This window comes from Stegostoma tigrinum, chromosome 13 (genome assembly GCF_030684315.1).
Source record: "Stegostoma tigrinum isolate sSteTig4 chromosome 13, sSteTig4.hap1, whole genome shotgun sequence".
NCBI classification, from domain to species: domain Eukaryota; kingdom Metazoa; phylum Chordata; class Chondrichthyes; order Orectolobiformes; family Stegostomatidae; genus Stegostoma; species Stegostoma tigrinum.
Window position 1 is genome coordinate 15226228 of NC_081366.1, and position 22385 is coordinate 15248612.

A 22385-nucleotide genomic window follows, 5' to 3' on the forward strand; every position below is an offset into this window, starting at 1 on the left:
TTGACATTGATTGAAGTTAGTGTATTTTTTATTTTAAAAATATACATTATTTATTAAATATCTTTTATATACATACATAGCAACTAAAGCAATTCAGTTCTCTACAGTAGTATATGAAGAAACAAAAAAAAAATTGAAGTTTGACTCTATCCAACAAACAAACCAAAGGCATTTCTTAATTGTACAAGAATACATTGACATATATTTGAGGCACTGGAAGGGTTCAATAACTGACCAAACTTTCTTTTAACTTTGGCAGAAAGACCTTTGGAGTGAGATCCTTCCACACTGCACGTTGGCAGCAGCTGCCTCAAATTTTAGTGCTTTCCCCCCCCACCAAGCACATGGTCCTGGATCTTGGAATGTCCCAGTCTGCAACACTCAATCAAGGCAATCTCCTTGCTCTGAAAGACCAAAGAGCATCTTTCACCAAGTGGATGGTCCTCCAGGTGCAGTCAATGTTAATATCAGTACGTGTCCTGGAGCACAAAATCCTGCGTCACAAAGCTGCTTGGGACGAACTTTTGGCATCCTTTTCCAGACTTCCTTTGTAAGGGCACATTCCAGCAAGAGAGGTATAACAGCCTGCAGCCACTTCAAGGAGAGCCGGCAGTGGTGGGCATACAAGAAGGATCTCACGACCTTCCGCCCGCCAGCAAAGTGATATCTTGGTGCTTGTTAGAAAATTCTGGTGATGAGGAATTCTGCCAAATGAGTTTAACAGCCTGCTCAGGGAACAATCCCACAGGATCCACCCTCTTCCCACAGGGTATTGAGGATGCTGTGTGCTGACCACTTCCTGATGGACTTGTGGTCAAGTGTTTTTCTTTGCAAATTTCTCCATGAAGGACAAGTGATATGGAAAGGTTTATCTACTTGGAGTGTTCTGCTGAAAAGTGTGTATGAAACAAATTCGAAAGAGGTGGATCATACCAATTAAATATGTCATTTTAATTTGTTGTTTAGTTGCAATTTTTAAAAATCACAACATTCCTATTAGTAATGTTTATATGCCATCATCTCAATGCAAATACTTATCTTGCCAATTATAGGTATTAATGCTCCTTTTCTTTCAGACACCATACTTGTTTGGACTAAGAACTGGCACTTGCGTATATTTTTCCTAGAAATACAATCAATTAAGGTTAGAACTTAGTTCATAAAATAGATGATAAAATATCAACATTACTAAACATAACCTTAAATCTAATAGTGTATTCTGTGAAGAGGCTGACTTGTTGAACTGGTAAATTCAATTCTATGTAATCCAATTATGTTAATCTTGAACAAGTAGCCACAATCATTTTTGCTTTCAAACATCAGCACTGTTGCAGTAGTAAGCCAAGCCAATTACGTATTAACAAGAAATCAGTGACACATGGTTGGATTTTCCCTTCACTCTAATCAATGACAGTGCTACCTCAGTAGCAGGGGAATTTGCAACCGTTAATGGTGAAAAAAAACTTAAATTAAAAACAAGAAAAACTACCTTGATATTGAATTAGTTTTTTAAAAAAAATCTACGTTAGGGCTGGCTAATAGTTGCTCATACATTTATTTCTACGTTTTGCTTTGCCAATCAAGCAACAATCTAGCATAAAATGATTTGGCCACTAGTCGTCACTCTGTTGCTCCGCAAAGAAGATCAGTGGATAATTTGTTCAAATGGTCAATCCTGAACAAAACAATTAATTTTGCTATAAGCAGGATACGTTTATCCTATTAAGAACGTGAACCTATTAGGGTCTATCCACAGAAAATTATTCAGTCAATACAGCTTCTCTAGATCATAGATTATTGATTACATTAATATTTGGATTGATCTGTTCAAAGTTGTGCACAAGTCATGTAATGTAAATAAACTAGTCAATTTCACTGAAGTACAATCCAGTGAACAATTTCTTCCATGAGGAGAAAACATCAACTTTGTTCAGTTAATAACATTATTGTATCTTGGTTGTGAGCTTGTGTGAATTTGTTAAGTAACCCCATTGTAAGACAATGCTGCATTAAGATGTACTGTTCTTTCGGCATGTGGCACCAAGATTCTTGCCGTTCAGCTAAATGTTAAAGATCTAACGGTACATTTTGAAGTGCAACTAACATCGCTCTAGAAAACAAAACAGACCGCTCACCTGTTGTTTATGGTATCTAGCTCCATACAAAAAATTGCATTTCAAAAATTACTAACTTTAAATGGTTTGAGTCCTTTGTCATAGAAAACCATTTAAAAGCTCAGCAATCATTTTCAGATTGTCTGTTGACAAGCGCAAAAAGGTCTCAGTGCACATGTACAAAACGCATGCTTGCAGTACCCCTGCCGGTGATGTCATTCCAACCCGTACAGGAATATTAATTGTCTTTCCTCAGACATCTCCCTGTCTCAGCAACAGTGAACACTCTGTTTCAGGTCAAACTTGGGAGTTATTTCAGCAACATTTCTAATTTCCAAAATGACTTTTCCATTTCCATATTATTGTTCCAGGCGTTCCATATTGAATGTTTTCTTTCTCCTTCAGTTCTGTGGCTGAAGACAGCCTCTTAGTAATTAATTGCTGCTGTATTGACTAAATAATGTTCTGTAGATAGACCCTAATAGGTTCATGTACCTTTAGGATCAATGTATCCTGTTGTAGCAAAATTAATGGTAAAGCACTGAGAATTTTAAAAACTTTTGTTGGAGGCAGCCGGAAAATGAATCAAATCCAGTGCCGATGGCTAACCATTCACTCAATATTTTCCGTTAACAATACTAAATTTCTGATCAAATGAAGTAACAAAAGTGATTTTTCTTCTGTATGTTAAAAGTAACAGGTTTTCCATATGTATGAAGTCAGATGTGAGTACTGAAACAAAAGCAAAATGGACATCTGGGGAAAATGCTGGAAGTAACCAGTCGGGAACTGTGGAGAGAGAAACTGATGTAGCTGGCTGATGACCTATCAAGGTGAATAATGTGTTTGGTTAACAAAATAAATTAGTTCCTTTAGATTCAAAAATGCAATTCTTATTTTGGATATTTTTCACATGTCATATGCTGGCCATTTTGGCAAAGGACATCAGCTGAGATAATGTCATGGCAGCAATAGGGCGTAATCTATTAGTATTACTCCCACTGAAAGAAAGATAAAAGTATTGCTGAAATTGCATTTTACATAGAAACATGGGAATAATAATGGTGGAGTATTAAATGCATTCTACTTTGAAATTAAAGCAACCTAAGCAATTAAAAATATTGGCTATGTCTCCTGTCACCCCAAAAAATTCACTTTGTGTATCAAGATATTTCTCCATATGAAAAATTTGTGCAACACTCAGTTAGTAAAAACAATGGTACCACAGATGGTAGGAGTGCAGAAGACTCGTTCTTTGCAATTGTCCAATTGGTCTGCAGTTATTTCTGCTATTTTGGATGACAGTGAGTGGCCTCTGTACTAGCTACTCACTCGCTTGCCTGAGATACCTCTTGAACACTGACACCAACACTAACACACACTTTCTGCAATGCCCAATCCCTTCTTTTCTTTGTGCCAGAGAAAACAGCTCACAATAGGGCAGAAAGGGTCCAGATGAACAGAGGGGTGGCAATATTCAACTCCTCAGCCCCTGTGAGAAGAGAATCCTGGCCCTCACAGGTGAGGACCGGGACACTTCTGTGGAAATGCTGTGATGGACCAAGTAAGTACCACTCTTCACTCCATTACAGCAACCCTGATTTCAGTATCATTCATTTCACAGGACTTCTAACCATTAACCAAAATGGCTTCCCTTTCTTTTGTCTCACAGGTATTGCCAGCATCACTACCACCACCATGGTGAAATGGCTGGCTCTTCCAGAAGAGACCTCCTTGACTTCTGAGGACTTGAGTACAAAGGTTTCAGGGGAAACATCATCAAGGCTTAAATGCTGACATTTCGGTGGGAACATCAGCCTTACTAAGTTTGGAAACATAGTCTGGCAAGTGCCTCATTAAAAAGGCTCCACAACTGGCCAAGGAAGAAATACCTAGACTGCTGGCACCACGAGTCAATCAGGGAGGTGCCATGATGGAATGAAGGGTTTACAAATGTCAGATCCCACTGTCCATCAATGAGGCATGTGTGAAGCTGATGCCCGTATGAACAAACCACAAGCCGCTGTTTGGTGCTGAGCACCATGGAGGCCGGTAGAAGTTAGTGGCGAGTTGAAGTCGACTCTTACCCACTTTAATTTTCATACTGAGATTTTTTGATGTATGGCTTGTTCAACTCATTTGGTGAGATAGGAAGCTAAATATTAACAATGCAGGTTGCGGTATTAACAAGACATTTAACTTGCTATAATTGCCATCAATTGGCAACCTGCCGCTGCCTTGTAAGAAACTTACCTGGCCACTCAGCACAAGCAGAAAGGACACAGCATGATGCTCCTGACTTCAAGATTGGCCTCTCTGGACTTCTCATCTAAATCTGCCACTAATTTGGCTGTAGCCCATGTCATTTGGACCCCTTTATTTTTCTGCCCTGTATTTCTGTGTTGCAGGGCAAGATAGTTGAGAATGCTAGACATTCTGAGATCAGCTGACAAGAGAGATATGCAGAGGAAGAAGCAAACAAAATAATAATGATGAATGTAGAGTTTATAACACAAGCTTTTTAAGATTACATTCATTTGTTACATCCATCCAAAATATCTGTGAGACTTTCTTCAGCAATTTTTTTTCCCCAGAAGGGTGGTACAGTGGCTCAGTGGTTAGCACTGCAGCCTCACAGTGCCAGGGACCCGGGTTTAATTCCAGCCTCAGGTAACTGTCTGTGCGGAGTTTACACATTCTCCCTGTGTCTGCATGGGTTTCTTCTGGGTGCTCTGGTTTCCTCCCACCGTGCAAAGATGTGCAGACTAGTTGGACCGGCTATGCTAAATTGTCCGTATGTTCAGGGGTGTGTGAGTAATAGGGGGATGTGCCTGGGTGGTGATGCTCCAAGGGGCAGTGTGGGCTTGTTGGGCCAAAGGGCCTGTTTCCACACTGTAGGGAATCTAATCTAAATGGCACAACTGTAAATGAAACCAAGTTGCTCCCCTCTAAGTTGATCTCCAATGTCTCAGTGGAATGGCTTTTGGCACTTCATAATAATTGCATCAAAGCTAATTAGGAGATAAATGGCTGATGAACTTCAATGTGAGTAAATGTGAGGTTTTGCACTTTGGAAAAAAGATTACAGGCATAGACTATTTTCTAAATGGTGATAAAATTCGCAAATCAGAAGTGCAAAGGGATCTGGGAGTGTTGGCCCAGGATTCTCTAAAGGTTAACTTGCAGGTAGAGTCCGTAATTAAGAAAGTGAATGCAATGTTGTCGTTTATCTCAAAAGGGTTGGAATATAAAAGCAGCGATGTGCTTCTGAGGCTTTATAAGGCTCTAGTTAGGCCCCATTTAGAATACTGTGTCCAATTTTGGGCCCCACACCTCAAGAAGGATGTATTAGCCCTGGAGCGTGTTCAGCGGAGATTCACACAGATGATCCCTGGAATGGTAGCTTTAACATATGATGAATGGCTAAGGATTCTGGGATTGTGCTCATTAGAGTTTGGAAGGTTGAGGGGAGATCTAATAGAAACTTACAAGATAATGTATGGTTTAGAAGGGGTGGACACTAGGAAGTTGTTTCCGTTAGGCAGGGAGACTAGGACCCATGGGCACAGCCTTAAAATTAGAGGGGGTAAATTTAAAACTGAAATGAGATGACATTTCTTCAGCCAGAGAGTGGTGGGCTCATGGAATTCATTGCTGCAGAGTGCAGTGGAGGCCGGGACGTTGGATGCCTTCAAGGCAGAGATCGACAAATTCTTGATCTCAAAAGGAATCAAGGGCTACGAGGAGAGCGCAGGGAAGTGGTGTTGAAATGCCCATCAGCCATGATTTAAATGGTGGAGTGGACTTGATGGGCCAAATGGCCTTACTTCCACTCCTATGTCTTATGGTCTTATGGTCTTGGTCCTTTTGTATGACAATCCTCACTGAAAACAAATGCATCTTCCTGGGGTTGCATTATCATGTCAGTTTCCATGCTCCCTCCCAGTTGTCCCTTCCTGGAGAGTAGAACCTGAACAAACTGTTTCAACAATTCATCCCAAATGCAGTGGGGCATTTTGGTATGAAGTACAGGAAAGGAATATTGCTTGTATAATAAGTCAAAATGAAGTAGAAAGGGATAGAAGTAACTGATACACAAGTCATTAAAAAGAATCATGTCAGTTTGATTAAGACCAGGCAAAAGCAAACCAAACGTTGGAATTAATTCCTAGGGGGGTAGAACAGCAAAAAAACAGTCATATTCAACTGGTTTCATATTTTGTTAAGACCACAAGGAATGTTGTGAGCAGTTCTGGTTTCCAAACTATATAAAGAACATAGAGGCATTGGTGAAGTTGAAATGGAGATTCACAAACATGTTTTTGGATTGAGAGTTTTCAATATCAGCAAAGATTCAGTATGTTTGGGTGCTTTGTCCAGAAAAGAGAATGCTAAAGAATGCTGATAGAGGTCTTCAACAAGGTGAAAGACCTTTAAAGGTTAGACCTTGGAATTGGGTTGGAACTTGTTCCAGCAATGTAAACCCATCACCTGGATGAGAACCCATGTTACATCCTGAAGGAGGCCCAATGCAATTAAGTGTCAGTCAGGTACTTTGCTGGACAGTCACAGCCTCCTGTATGATCAAGCTGCAATGAAGTGGAAATCCCAGCCTTGAATGCTGGCAGTTCTTTGGTGACGAGCAGCTCTCCATTATCAGAAATAATAATGTACTGTGGCTGTCACCACAATCAACACTGGATCCCAGCAGACAATTGATTCAGTGCAGGATGGACATCACAGGGTAAGTGTTGTCAGAAAGGGAGTGGTAAGGGAAGAGGCATGACTTACACTGACTCTGCCCTCTCCTGCTGCTGGATCCCTCAATTGGGCACATTATACTTATCAGTGAGGGGGCCCCCCCATCTGAGGTACAGTGTAGCCTTCAGAAAGCACAGCTCATTTTTTTCTTAAATTTAACCTATCTTTCTAATCAACCTGTTCAGAGATATTATTACGCACTTCTGAAGCAAATGGTACTGAAACTGTAGTTTCCAAGTCCAGGAATAAGGACACTACCATTGCAACAATGCAGCACCCCTGCTACTCTCATTAAACTCCCCAGCCACCTCTAAATTTCAGTTGGTCATGGATAATCAACTTTAAATGGCTCATAAATGAGGCTGATTGCTTTCCCACCATTGGCAGATGTGAGCCCCCACCCTAATTGGGGACAGTTTTCCCAACATCCGGAATCTGATACAGGAACTCCTGGCCCCATCTGCTGGAATTCCCATTCTGGTGGATTCCATCAAATTAAGTCCATTGTTTGCATTGCTGAAGGAGATCAAAACTCAATATAGAATAATGAATGATAAAGATGGAAGAGAGTTCAGGAAAAACTTCTCCATCAAATAATAATTACAATGTAAAATGTGCTACCATAAGGTGTATTTGAATTTATCAGCAGGGATGCATTTAAAGGGAGTTTATCAAGTATTTTAGAGAGAACTGACAAGTAAGAACTGTACAGAAAAGGGTGTGAGGAGGCTCTTTTAAAAATAAAATACTGCAGATGCCTGAAAACATGAAATAAAAACAGAAGATGCTGGAGAAACGCAGTAGGTCCAGCAGCATCTGTGGAGACACAAAAGAGTTAATGTTTTGAGTTCCATATTACTTTCTACAGAAGTTTGAAATATGAATGCTAGCGTAGACAGTTTAGGCCAAATGACCTGTTTCTGTGCTTGTAACTCCAACGTGTCTACTCTCATGAATTATTTGCAAACAATGAAAATTGCGGGGAACAGCTGGCTCCCCCACCCCCATTGCTGGAAGGCGAGCCGCTGACCATCCGAGTGGCCAGTTAGAAGCCAGTGGCATAGCCCTGCTATATTGCGGGGGGGGGGGGATGCTAAACAATCTCTCAGTGGAATTTGTGGCACTCACTAGGAGAATCCACTCTTGATAACTGCTGGCAAATCAGATTTGTACCAATAGTGCCAGGAGTGCTGGCACCAATGAGGCAGATAAATCCTGGGGCTTTGGAACTAGGAGAATTTTAATACCTGACTGTGGAGGAAAGACAGACTAAGGTAATGTTACCTTTTGTGAGGGATATTGAGGGAGGATAAGGGCTTGTCCAATAACACCATCCACTCTTCCTGCCTGCCTTTTTTAAACATACTGAGAAAAGAAAAATGCCTGTTGTGGTCTGTATGACCACATCAGCCATGTTGTGGCATGGGCAAAATAATACTGGGCACAAGTGAGCTTTTAACCAGTTTAATTGTCTCTCAGTTATTTAATTATAACTGCTTTCCACGAACCATCTATGCTATGGGGTTGAGCTTGGGGACAGGTGGGAAACTAGTGGACAGGGATCTTCCCCTATGTTATTTGTCCTTAACTAAAACAGATGCACTCAACCTGTATATATCCCTTTGTATCTCCTTGTGTCATCCTCACCACTTGCCTTCCCACCTATTATGAATATCACATTCCCCATAAGTTTGTAATAATAAAGTGTGACTCACTTTGACAATGGTTAACCACAAATCCCTAAATGACTGTCATTTACATCCTAAAGAAAATTTTACAAATGAATACTCATGATACAGAGCTTCATCTAGCGAAGTGTATTGGAGGAGATTTGTGACCTCTCTCTCTTTCTCTCCTACTCGAAATTTCTTTGAAAATGTTGGACAGGTTATTATCCAGGTATCAGCCAGGGCCAATGCATGTAATTGATTGCCTCCTCCATTTGAATTTGAGTTTAACAGTAACAAACATGATGGGCCAAAGCACCTTTTTCTGTATTAAATCTCTCTGACTTTATGACTCGATGAAATACAAAAATAGAGTCTGACAATATCATTCCAATATCAATGTTATTTTAAGCTGGGAATATCCTTTGCTAATCAAACACTATGAAGCCTTGCTGGTCATAACCATTTATAATGTATGTTGGACCCTTACCTGGACTTGGGCTGAAAGGGCAGGGACAGCCAACTGACCCCCTTTCCCTCAATATCAAATAACCTGTTTTGTTACAACGACTTCACAAAATGTAAAATCATGGATCAAAGAATTTGTTGCAGTGGTCAGATGCCTATATTCACATTGTTAAATTAAAGCAAGATTAAATAAATGGCACACTATCTTTTTTAAAACCCACATGTGGCATCTCTCTTGTGATTTATTGTTATTCCTGTGTCATACCAAAGTCTTTTAGACTTCGTGTGAATGGCAATGAGCTGGTATTACAACATTAAATGGACAACTTTAATGCCCCTTAATGATGAAAAGAAAGGATCTGGTAAGAAAGGCAGGGAAAATTCACAAATATCACATATTGCTTCAAGCAAGCCAAGTTAAATTTCAACCCTAGCAGTTTCGGGGTTGTCCAATTAATTCATTTTGCAAGGCAGGCCCATGTGTAAAATATATTCATGAGGATTAATAAAGTTTGAACTGAGCACTGATCAACCAGGATTTCCAGAGCTAAAGGGAGAAATGGTAGGCATATTCAGCAAGTAAATTCATCTAACAGACTTACTTAAGAACAAGATAGCAAGTGTGCTTATTCCTAGCCACTCAAGCAAATCTTATTCCATATCATCTGATCCTCTATTCCTGTGCCAGATAGATATTTCCTAACGAGCCTGTTCAGAAATAATGTTACACATTAGGGGAACAGGTGGGACTTTGATTTTGTTTTATCTTATTACTGCCACATGTACCTAGATACAGTGAAATGTATTGTTTTGTGCACTATCCAGGCAAATCATACCATACATAAGTACATTGGGGTAATAGAACAGAATGCAGAATATAGTATCACAACTACAGAGTAGGCACAGAGAAAGATCAACTTTAATACATGCGAAGTCCATTCAGAAGTTTGATAACAGTGGGAAAGAAGTTGTTCTTCAATCTATTAGTATGTATTTTCAAAATTTTGTGTCTTCTGTCCGACAGAAGAGAGTGGAAGAAAGTATCATTAAGGTTGCAGGGATCTTGAATAATGATGGCTGTTTTCCTGAGATAGTGGGAGGTATAGATGGAATCAAAGATGGAAGGCTGGTTTGCATGATAGACTGGGCTACATTCACAACTCTCTGTACCTGGGAAATCTGGCTGAAAGGTGGGGACACTACCATTACCACATTAGAGCTTTCACTAATTCAGAAATCCCGTGTCAGATATCTTGTGTATTTTAGCAAGACATGATTATTGATTTTCCCTCTTCCTCCACAATTTTTGGTCTACTTCACCCATTCTCTCCAGCAACTTGCTTCTTTTCTGCAGGAACTATCCCAAGAGGCTGGGTCTGTCTACCACAGACATTTCACCTGGGGGTCAGCATAAAATCGGTAAAATATTCTTAGTGAAGCTTTGCATTAGATTTTTGCTATCTCCGGGGTTGCAGTTCCTATCTCTGTCTCTGCAAACATGGTCCCTTCTCTACCTGCTCCAAAACCACACGCAAAGTTACTCACTATCTTGGATGCTTAAAAGGAATCAAATTCTAAAATGCACAGGGACAAAAGACTCAGCATTTCATGAATGCTCTAATGTAGTTTACCATTGAATGCATTCTGAGAAGTTTTAAATGATGGATTAGTAGATATGGGATTGAAAAGGGTTGGTGGGGAGTACACATTTGGGATTCACCATTGAAGAGATTTTCAATGAAAAACAATGAAGGCGATATAGTTCTGAAAAATCTATAGCCACTGAGGCCCAGAAGGCATTCTATTAAGGACTTCATTCTATGCCCCAAAGAACTGAAACTAACATTATGTACATCTCCATGACACTGTGTGTCTAATTGCTTTATCTTTCATGCATTTCATGCATTCCTCCGCTCTTTTAAGTAGATGTCGGCTCAGAATGTTATTCTCCAATGACTCCAAAGAAACTGAGCACATCTGTTCAAATATGAATCATGAAGCAGAAAGGCTGGTCAATGCCAATTAGACTTTTTGCTTTGCTGATGCATACTCATCATAAGAATCTTTCACTTCATTTGGAAATAACTTAATGTGCATATTCATAAGTTTTGCTATGCTGAGAGCACCAAAGATGCTCCAGATTTAATCAATTTTGAAAGTTTCCAATTAGAAACAAGTTTATAAAAGTATTTGTAAAAGTAACAACCAATGTTACTGCTTGCTGTGTTTGTATGACAATTTAATCAATTTACTTTTGTAATTCCAGACACCTTTCATTTAAATATTTTACAAAAACACAATATTTAATATTGCTTGGAGGACTTTAGATCTGAAGGTTTATGAAAAAAGGTTTGCATTTCAAAATGCTTGGACGTACCTGGTGTGGTTTCTTTCAAAGAGGTCATTGAAAGTCTGCACGCACGCTAGAGTTTATTCTAACATAGTTTCCTAACCAGCGATAACAGATTGCTTTGTGCATATCCTGCTGGGCCTGCTTTGAACAGTTACTTGGTTGGAGATGTTTCTGTTTTATCTGGTTCAGTCGAATAGAAGCCTACTAAGAACTATCTGAATTGGAGGGCTACTTGCTGAGAACTAGCGATCTAGCAAATCTCTCCCACCATTTCTCAAAAGAAAACACTCGATCCCAGTTCAAGGTGACCTATTTTTTCTTTTGAAAGAATGATTGAAAAATCATCTCAAATGGTATTTTTGGTATAAACTTTGGCAGCAAGATTACAAAACCAGCTAGGCATGATTAGAGAATTTGCCACACATGTTTAATCCACTGGCCAGTCTTCCTATTCCAGAAAAACAGTCTCTGCAGATAAATACTTTCTTTCACAGAAGACAATGTAAAAAATTGTTTTTTGCAATATTTAGAGGGATAACCATTTATACTTAGTATTGATTCTACATGTTAACCAAATATTGCATCTTTATTGAATAATTTTGATTTGATAAGCTCCTAATTGTATTTATAGAGAAGCATGATTGATTGTATTTTTGTTGAAAATCTGATAGTAGATCAGATATTTAATTTGTCGTCTTAGTAACTAGAAAAAGTGTCTTTAATTTTCTATGCTATACCATAGAGAAGTAGGACTATACCGACACTGCACTCTCCAATCTTAATGGGAACAAACAAAGGCAGGAATTATCATATAAACGTATTTAATTCCTACACTAATGACTGCATTAAGTTACATTAACTTAAGGGTAATATTGTTTCACAGACACTGCTCTGAGTCTGATATTTATAGAATACAATAGTCCATGCACAGACCTATTGCCAATTGTGAATTATGCTCATTACAGACAACCTTGGACATTTGCAGAGTTGCATACTGCAATAAATCTACTTTTGATAATATGAGATTGTGGCCAGGAAGGTCCACTTTCTTATTATTAAACAATGAGCTCAGTGATGAGAAGTGTATGATTTTTATATACATGCAATATGTTGAGAGTTTGGTTTTCAAAATAATGGCAAATAGTTATTGGTGTTAATTATTGTGAAGGGATTTAAAAATTAACAAAGTCAATCTTTCCAGAGCCAAGCTTTTAAGACAATATGTGCCACCCAGAGTGTTTCTATATGCTGTAAGGATCTACCGCTGGAGACAGAAGACATTAAAGCATTAAATTAGCAGAAGTTAGGATGAGTATGTTCTTTTTAAATTTAATTCAAATTCAGTCGGCAGTTCAAAGGATACCTGACTGAAATCAAAGGCAAGTATAGCCTGTCCTGAAAAGGACATAGTTTAGACCAGTTAAGGGATCAGCTCAGTCAAAGGGCATGGTTTGTGAAACTTCCAGAATGGGAGTGTTTTGTTGGATCACTGCAGATTACTAGAAAACCGAGTAAATCAAAACTCTCAGCTGTGTGGGTGGTCAAGAGAAAAAGCTCTGCCTCTCATGGTCTGGACATGAGAAGAAGTAGTTAAGTCAAATCTATAGATCTGAGAGAGGAAAATTTCTCTGGAATTCAAATAAATGTGAAATGATGATGTTAAGCATTAAGTGATGTTTGGCTTTGGCATGTGTTTTGAAACCTTTCAAACTGTTATATTTAGATAACTCAGCTAGCTATATTTTTCTTCCTTTTCTGTTTTATTTTTAAAACTAAATCTGCACCCTGATGTCTTATGTCTCAGTGAAAGAGTGCCACATTTTAAAAAATAAATAGCGTAATCTATCAAGCCAGATTTCATTCTGAGAGCCATCTTGTCCATTAGTAAAATCAGCTAAGATCATTACATTTGCACTTAATGAGAAACCTAGCTAGTATCTGTTCATTCTTCATCTCTTATTTTAATGTGTTCAGTTTCAGATTGGCAACTTTGTTATACTTTCAGTTTCACAATGATGTATATCTAAAACAGGTATAAAGGCATAAAAACATGAGCATAACTCTGCTCAATGAGCCAAATTGATCTTAAACCTGAAAATATGTCCCAACAATTTTATTTCTATAAGATAATAAGAACTGCCTATGCTGAAGTCTGAGATAACACATTGTGGAGCTGGAGGAACACAGCAGGTCAGGCAGCATCAGCGGAGCAGGAAAGCTGATGCTGAAGAAGGGTCCCGACCCAAAACATCAGCTTTCCTCCTCCTCTGATGCTGCCTGACCTGCTGTTTTCCTCCAGCTCCACACTGTGTTATCCCAATTTTATTTCTAAGTTTTCAAAGAAAGAGAAGTCACTTCTATAAAATCACCAAATGCTCAGTCACAATGAAAAAAAAATATAATTTATAATGTTAAGTTTTCATAAATGAGTGTAAAGCTCTGAAGGCACTTTTACCTTACAGAGCTATCCAATACAGAATTAAAAATCCATCAACAGAGAATTTAATAACTTACTTGGATATTGCTTCTACAGAGCTGGCATGAGTACAATGAACTCCATGTGTGGTATTCATTTTTATGACTCAATTAATAATCTAACACAGAAAAAAATACTTGATTTCTGTCGCTAGATTATTTATTGGACACTGTTTGCTGTTTTTGGCGTAAATCATGTTATGGTATGCTGTGGAAAGAGAATTGACATCATGGCCATAATTAAATGTGCTCAGACACCTGTAGGAGAAGCTCATGATGAGGCTGATGGAAAGGATGTCTACTCAGGTAAGTAACTGATGGAATATGTGATGTTCACACATCCATGTTTGGAGGATTTTAATAAGATTACTTGTTTTTATGGTAATAAAATGATGAGAAGAGCTTGTGAAGTCGATATATACCTGGCATTGAAAAACAATATAACCATTGTAAAAAGACAGTTCTGAGGTTTTTGAAGCTGCTAAGTACATAATGCAGACTATATGTTGTTTTTCTGGTGTCATTTTTATTTAGTTTCAATAACTACAACTTAATGATTGTGCACTTGAAATGTGGAGCTCAAATTGAATTAGTTTAGAAAGTGTGATCAGCGTTAATGGGAACTACAAATGCTGGAGAATCCGAGATAACAAAGTGCGGAGCTGGATGAACACAGCAGGCCCAGCAGCAGCTTAGGAGCATAAAAACTGACATTTCAGGCCTAGACTCTTTCTGATGAAGGGTCTAGGTCCGAAAAGTCAGCTTTTGTGCTCCTAAGATGCGGCTTGGCCTGCTACGTTTATCCACTTCACACTTCGTTATCCCTATGTTTAGAAAGTGTATTTGGACTACGATATATTGTAGTCATACTGGAAATACAAAGTGTGATGCACCTGAGTACACAGACAAAATTATGTGACGTAATGTTTCATTAAAGACCTGAGTACTTATAATGGATTTTCACTGTCTTTATCAAAGACCTGATCCATTTTTGCCATAACTGCAAAAGTTGGTACTCTGGTGTTTAAACAAATAAGATAAAAATACAAGAAAATGTTCAACAACTGCTGAGTGTTTAAGAAAGTTACATAACATCTACATTATCATCTGAATAATCTTTACATCATTTTGTAAACAAATAGGACAACAAATGGACTAGATTTTAATTTCCTCTGTCTGAGAAAAAAAATGGTTGCAGAATACAAACAGGAGTAGCATGGTTAATTCAAGGTAACAAAGTGTAGGGCTGGATAACACAGCAGGCCAAGCAGCATCTTAGGAGCATAAAAGCTGATGTTTCGGACCTAGACCCTTCATCAAGGTTAATTCCTCATTTCAGCTCTACCCCTATTTATTCAGTGCCTAAGATCAGAATTTAAGGAGAACCTTAATGACTAACATAAGATCAATGCTAACCAAAATGTTATTTTCAGTATCAATGCACAGAATACCTATGATTAGAAAAATGACAGAATCCGTTATTAAGGATGTAGTAGATGGACACTTAGAAAATCACAATATAGCCAGTCAAAATGTGAAAAGAAAACTGTGTTCGACAAAATTAATAGATTTCTTTGAAGCTGAGACAAAGATTATGGATAAAGGGAAATTTTACATAAGGTAGATAAGAGATCATGGTGTTTAGGGTAGAGAATTTGCTAATTAACAGGAATCAGAAGCTCATTATTGATGAGTCATTGTCAGTGAAGCTACTGAGGTATTGTAGTTATCAGTGACAGAGCCTCAACCATTTACGATCTATATTAATGACTTCGATTAAGAGACTCATTGTTTTGTCACCAAATTTTCTGAAATACATAGATCAGTAAGAAAACAAATTTTGAGGAAGATGCAAAGCATTTGGAAAGGGATGTAAATATGTTAAGTGAGTGGGAAAAATGCTGTATTTGTAATATTATTTGAGAAAGCATAAAGTCGTACGGGTTGCTTGTCAGGAAGAGTAGAAAAGCAGAATATTATTTAATAGATACCGCAGAGTGCTTTGGCTATATAAGGTGACTTGTACCTGATCACATGCCTGCTTACAAGATGGCAGACAGAAGCTACGCAAAACTATAGGCAGCTTGCTCACACAGTGAAATATCATGAACAGAACTGCAAAAAGGTCAGCAAACGAATGCCGTACATTCACATTTGAGACAGTCGTGATAAATGGATGCCTTAGGACAGATGACTGATTCCAGCTTTATTAATGAAAGGAAAGCTTTATTAATGAAAGTGTCATTGATCTATCTTCCAAAGCCAGATCTGGGGAAGATCCTGTGGCCCTCTCCCTGCATAAATTGGTTTTAACTTGAATAAACATCTTCCACTTGCCTGAATCCTGTCTGCTTCCTGACTCTTGTCCTTGGACAGAAAAAATGCTCCTACCCTATGGAACAGAAGAATTTAGGTGTCCTTGTGAATGAATCACCAAGTGTCGGTATGCAGATATAGTAAGTAATCAGAAAGCAAATGGAGCATTCGCCTAATTACAAATAAGATAGAGTAGAAACAGAAGTAAGTCTTGCTAAGACTGTACAGGGCATTAGTGAGACCACACCTGGAATAATGCAATTTTGGTCAACTTAGTGAAGGATATACTTGCATTGGAAGCAGTACAGAGAAGGTTCACTCCACTGATTTCTGGAACGATGGTGCTTTCTTTTGAGGATAGGTTGAGCAGTTTTGAGCCCATTGTATCTGGAATTTAGAAGAATGAAGAAGAATAGAAGGTGATCTTATTGAAGAATATAAGAATCTGAGAGGGTCCAACAAGGTGAATGTTGACAGCATATTTGCAAACGTGGGAAAATTCAGAAATAAAAGATACAGTTTTAATATAAGGAGCCAATTAATGCTAAGGAGATTTTTTTTTCTGTTGACAATCATTCCTGTTTCCAATTTCCTTTCATAGGGAGAAGTGGAGGCTGGATCATTGAATATATTGAAGTGTCAGTTAGATGGATTTTGATCATAAAAGGGGCAAATAGGAGAGTGGAGTTAATATCATAATTGGATCAGCTATGATCGTTCGAGTGGTGGAGCAGGCTCAAAAGGCTAAATGAATGATTCCTGGTCCTGTTTCTCCTGAACTATGAAAACACATGCTTCTCGAGAAAATGTTAGTGGTATGCTAGAAGAGACTTGAAAGAGTATGTGCTGAAATTAATTTTGTTTGGGTCTATAAAAGCAAACAGGTGTTTCTGCTGTTCAGAAAGACAATGTTTTGTGTTGCCACCCCAGGATTTTCTTCACCCCTGCAGATGGTTTGAATTAAAGCAGGCGTAATATATGCATAGATAACAAAGTGTGAAGCTGGATGAACACAGCAGGCCAAGAAGCACCTCAGGAGCACAAAAGCTGACATTTCGGGCCTAGACCCTTCATCAGAGAGGAGGATGGGGAGAGGGTTCTGGAATAAATAGGGAGAGAGGGGGAGGCGGACCGAAGATGGAGAGAAAAGAAGATAGGTGGAGAGGAGAGTATAGGTGGGGAGGTAGGGAGGGGATAAGTCAGTCCAAGGAAGATGGACAGGTCAAGGAGGTGGGATGAGGTTAGTAGGTAGGAAATGGAGGTGCGGCTTGAGGTGGGAGGAATGGATGGGTGAGAGGAAGAACAGGTTAGGGAAGCGGAGACAGGCTGAGCTGGTTTTGGGATGCAGTGGGGGGAGGGATGAGCTGGGCTGGTTTTGGGATGCAGTGGGGGAAGGGGAGATTTTGAAGCTTGTGAAGTCCACATTGATACCATTGGGCTGCAGGGTTCTCAAGCAGAATATGAGTTGCTGTTCTTGCAACCTTTGGGTGGCATCATTGTGGCACTGCAGGAGGCCCATGATGTCGTCTGAGGAATGGGAGAGGGAGTTAAAATGGTTCATGACTGGGAGGTGCAGTTGCTTATTGCGAACCGAGCGGAGGTGTTCTGCAAAGTGGTCCCCAAGCCTCCTCTTGGTTTCCCCAATGTAGAGGAAGCCACACCAGGTACAATGGACACAGTGTACCACATTGGCAGATGTGCAGGTGAAATCTGCTTAATATGGAAGCTCATCTTGGGGCCTGGGATAGGGGTGAGGGAGGAGGTGTGAGGGCAATGTGGACTTCACAAGCTTCAAAGTCTCCCCTTTCCCCACTGCATCCCAAAACCAGCCCAGTTCTTCTCCTCGCCCCACTGCATCACAAAACCAGCCCAGCTTGTCCTCTCCCCCCACTGCATCCCAAAACCAGCCCAGCCTGTCTCTGCTTCCCTAACCTGTTCTTCCTCTCACCTATCCCTTGCTCCCACCTCAAGCCGCACCTCCATCTCCTACCTACTAACCTCATCCCACCTCCTTGACCTGTCCGTCTTCCCTGGACTGACTTATCCCCTCCCTACCTCCCCACCTATACTCTCCTCTCCACCTATCTTCTTTTCTCTCCATCTTCGGTCCGCCTCCCCCTCTCTCCCTATTTATTCCAGAACCCTCTCCTCATCCCCCACTCTGATGAAGGGTCTAGGCCCGAAACGTCAGCTTTTGTGCTCCTGAGATGCTTCTTGGCCTGCTGTGTTCATTCAACTCCACACTTTGTTATCTTGATTCTCCAGCATCTGCCGTTCCCATTATCAGTAATATATGCATATGTTCTTTCTGTCCAGACTCAGCAAAATTGGGAGCAAACATGCTCTGGCTTAGTTCTCAGGACGCTATCTTGGCCAATCAAAATTAAGCTACCTGGGCTAAAATATGTGCGAAACTCAGCAGATAACTGTCAGTTATCATCTATCTGATGCATTCTCCAAGGCAATGCCTCAACCAATCAAAATCCACTTGCCAACTAATCTTCTCGTGCAGTATAAATGTTGTTTTCCCTTTACTTTGTAATTTCTTGTAAATTGTCCTGATAAGGACAAGATGAAAAGCTTCAAAATAAAACTCTTTTATGGTAACACTCAATTTCTATACCACTAAATTACTATATACAATTTACATTAAGCAAATGTGTGTGTTAGTTTAGGCCAGATTTTGATAAAGTTGTTCATCTCCTGGTTTTCAAAATTGAGGAAATCACATAAAATATTCTAACAATGAATTTAATAATTGAGACTTGCTTATACATTTGAAGTGTCAAGGAGACATGGTTAACTCATAGGAGTGCTCACTGATGATGAACTCAAGAAAAATATTGAACATAAAAACTTAAATCTGGAGCCGACTAGACAAGCATAGAGAAATCCTGAAAGTCTAGTTACATCTAGGCCCTTCTTTGGCACCTAATAAACTACTAAAAGCACAGAGATGTAACATGAGATATCAAAGATAAGCTCCAGCATCAGGTTTGCCTATAAATAATGCTAAAAGATGTTACGAGCTGATATAAAACCTCATGGCCAGACACATAACATTGATACAACATAACAATGCAAAACCTGTGGCAGATTCCTTTCTTTGCAGCCTTTGTTCATTTTTAAATATGGGGAGACATAGATTTGGTCAGGGCAGAGAGTAGCTTGTGCCCCTTCAAAGGGCAATTGGCCTAAACTTAGGTTTTTCAAACAAGTAAAGAACATGATTACCCGTAATGACAAGTAATTGAGAAGTGGCCCACTGTCTCATCTTGGAATGAATAAAGAGTTTGTGCACTGAGTATGTCGCACAAATATTGAAGTTGACAGCTACTGGGAATTAAACTAGGACTGAGATAATTAAATGCTCCACATGGCTGCAGTACAATCCAAGAGAAGAACAAAAAGGAGACTGGAAGAACATAGCAAGCCAGGGAGCATCTGTTGCAAAGAGAGAGTCAACATTTTTGACCTTCTTCAGGACTCCTTGGACTGTGGGGAGAAACCAGGCAGAACATACAAACTCCACAGAGTCACCTAAAGGTGGAAGTGAACCCAGTCCCTGGCACTGAGGCAGCAGTGCTACTCACTAAGCCACCATGCTACTTTGTACAGTTGGGGAGGAAACCAGGCAGAGATTGGCTGTCCAAAGCCATAGGTCAGGAAGGATAAAAGGGAATGACAGCATGGATTATGTAGTATTGATACAGATGTTTCTGTCAGAATGTTAAATCAGTACTAAAAGTCCACTATAGAGCAAATTGTACAGACCTACAGACATACGAACATATGAAATAGGAGCAGAAGTAAATCATTCCAGCCCTTGAGCCTGTTCTGCCATTTAGTAAAATCAGGGCTGTTCTGTTTCAAATTCCACATTCCCATCTACTTCCAGTAACCTTTGATTCTTGTAAAATATTCAATGAACTTGCATCAGCATTTTCATAGGCAGAGAGTTCCAAAACAAAAACCACTTGTTATCTCTAAAGTGCAGCCCTTAGTTTTAAATCAGTGTCCCTTAGTTCTGGACTGACTCACTAAAAGAAACATTTTTCCCCCATTCACCTTGTCAAAATCATTCAGGATATTATACACTTCAATCAACTCCCCCCTCATTCATTTAAACCTCAGTCGAAATGATCCCAGTAAGTTTAACCTATCCTTCTAAGACAACTTGCTCATTCCATGTGTCAAACCACCAAATCTACTCTGATCTACCTCCAATGCACTAAGGCTTTCAGGGAACAAAATCGTGCACATTACTCAAGGTGTGACCTCACCAATTCCCTGCCTAACTAGAGCAATAACATCCTTACTTTTTGTACAATTCCTCTTATAATAAAGGAGAGCAACCCATAAGCTGCATTGACTATGTGCTATACCCACATACTTTTGTCTAATTCTTTGCTGGATCTGGGAGGGCAGGAACAGGAGCAATGTGGTGGCTACAAGATGGTTGGACAGAAAAAAGGAGCCACATGATGCGTGGGGAATAATAGGCTATGGATATATATATTTCAAGGGAGGGCAGGGAGGCTGGAAGGTGCAAGAGGAACCTGCAAGAGGGGTGGGAGAACAGAGGCTGTAAGAGGTGAGGACTTGGAGAAAGACTGCAAGCAAGGATGAAGGAGGAGAATGTTCGAGGTTTCTGGGGCCAATAAAATCAAAGGACATGGAGACCATGCGAGAAAAGAGATGATCAGTCATGATCTATAAGACAATTAAAAACAATAGGAACAGGATTAGGTTAGTTGATTCTTTAAGCCTGCTTTGCAATCCAATAGGATCATGGCTGATCCGAAATTCTTCATATCCACTTTCCTGCATTTTGGCTGTAACCCTTGATTACACAGACCAGGAACCTATCTATCTCAGCCTTAAATGTACACAAGGACTCTGTCTCCACAACTTTCTGTGGCAAGGAGTTTCAAAGACTCGCCCATGAGAGGAAATATCCTCTCAGCATTTACTTTCCAAAGGCCCTTAAGAATTCTATATGTTTCAATAAGATCGCTTCTCATTCTTCTAAATTCCAGTGAGTCAAATTCCAACCATCTTAACATTTGCTGATAAGACAATCCTTTCGTACCAGAGATCATTTTAGTGAACCAGTTTGAACTGCCTTCAATGAAAGGATAATTTTCACTAAATAAAGGGATGAAAACTGCTCACTGTATTCCAGATGTGGTCTCAAAAGCACTTTATAGAGTTGTAGTAACATTTCCCTGCTTTAATACTTCAACCCCATTGAAATACTATTCAACTTTCCATTAGCCTTCCTGATTACATACTGCCCCTGTGCGTTGGCTTTCTGTGTTTTATGCACAAGTACCCCGAGCCCCTTTGTGTTGCAGCTTTATGGAGTTTTTTTCTCCACTTAATTGAATGCTTATTATATTCTATGGCTACATGGCCTGAATGACCCATTTCTATTTCTACCAGAGAAGGCTACAAATAAAGCCCATTTAGCCTTGTTAATAAAGGGTTATTCAACCTACTAGAAACAAAGAACATTTGATATTTCTAAAGTAATTAATTCCTTTCAAATGAATGTGGAATATTTTGTTTAAAGCAGTATAATTCAGGAACTACTGTAATAGGAGAAAATGTGTGAATGTAACTATAATGAGCTGAGTCAATTGTTAAATTTAAATTTGAGGTTATAACTTAAGATGCAATATAAAAAACTGCCGGGTTATTATCTTTCAGTTTTGTATATGTTTGATAGAAACAGTTTTGTTGTGAAATCACCAATCAGTGGAAGTTGTGTTTAGGGTGATAGGACTTTGTGTGTCTAAATGTGCCATTTATATTAGAAAAAGAATGTTCATGTGCTTCTTGTCTTGTGCCAACTTCAAATGTAGCATCTATGAAGTTGTGATTATATGCCCTATGCCAATACAAGTACAGAAGATATTGTTAAGACATGACTGTAACACCCTATTAAATCAGTTAGTGAGAATGAAGAAAAAAGCCTGAAAATGAAAAAGTAACTCTTGAAAAAATCTGAAGACTAGCCTTCGAAACAATTTGTGCTGTAAACAGGGGTAGGCCATTCAGCCCATAACCTGATCCTACATTCCAGATCATGGGTGATCATCTATCCCAATGTCAACCATTTGCACCATCTCTATATTTTCTGATGTCCCCAATATATGAAAATCTACTACTCTTAGTCCTGAACATACTCAATATCTCAGCTTCCACAATGTTTGCAGTCGTGAATTT

At 39.3% G+C, this 22385-nt stretch overlaps 1 long non-coding RNA gene across 2 annotated transcripts in view; it reads left to right on the forward strand.

The window, feature by feature from the left end:
* LOC125458123 (uncharacterized) overlaps positions 1-4683 on the forward strand; it is a 35777-nt gene extending 31094 nt beyond the window's left edge. For both annotated transcript variants that reach the window (XR_009446603.1, XR_007248766.2), the window contains one exon: positions 260-4683. This is a non-coding gene — a long non-coding RNA (uncharacterized LOC125458123). The remainder of the gene's footprint in view (positions 1-259) is intronic.
* The last annotated feature ends 17702 nt before the right edge of the window (positions 4684-22385 follow it).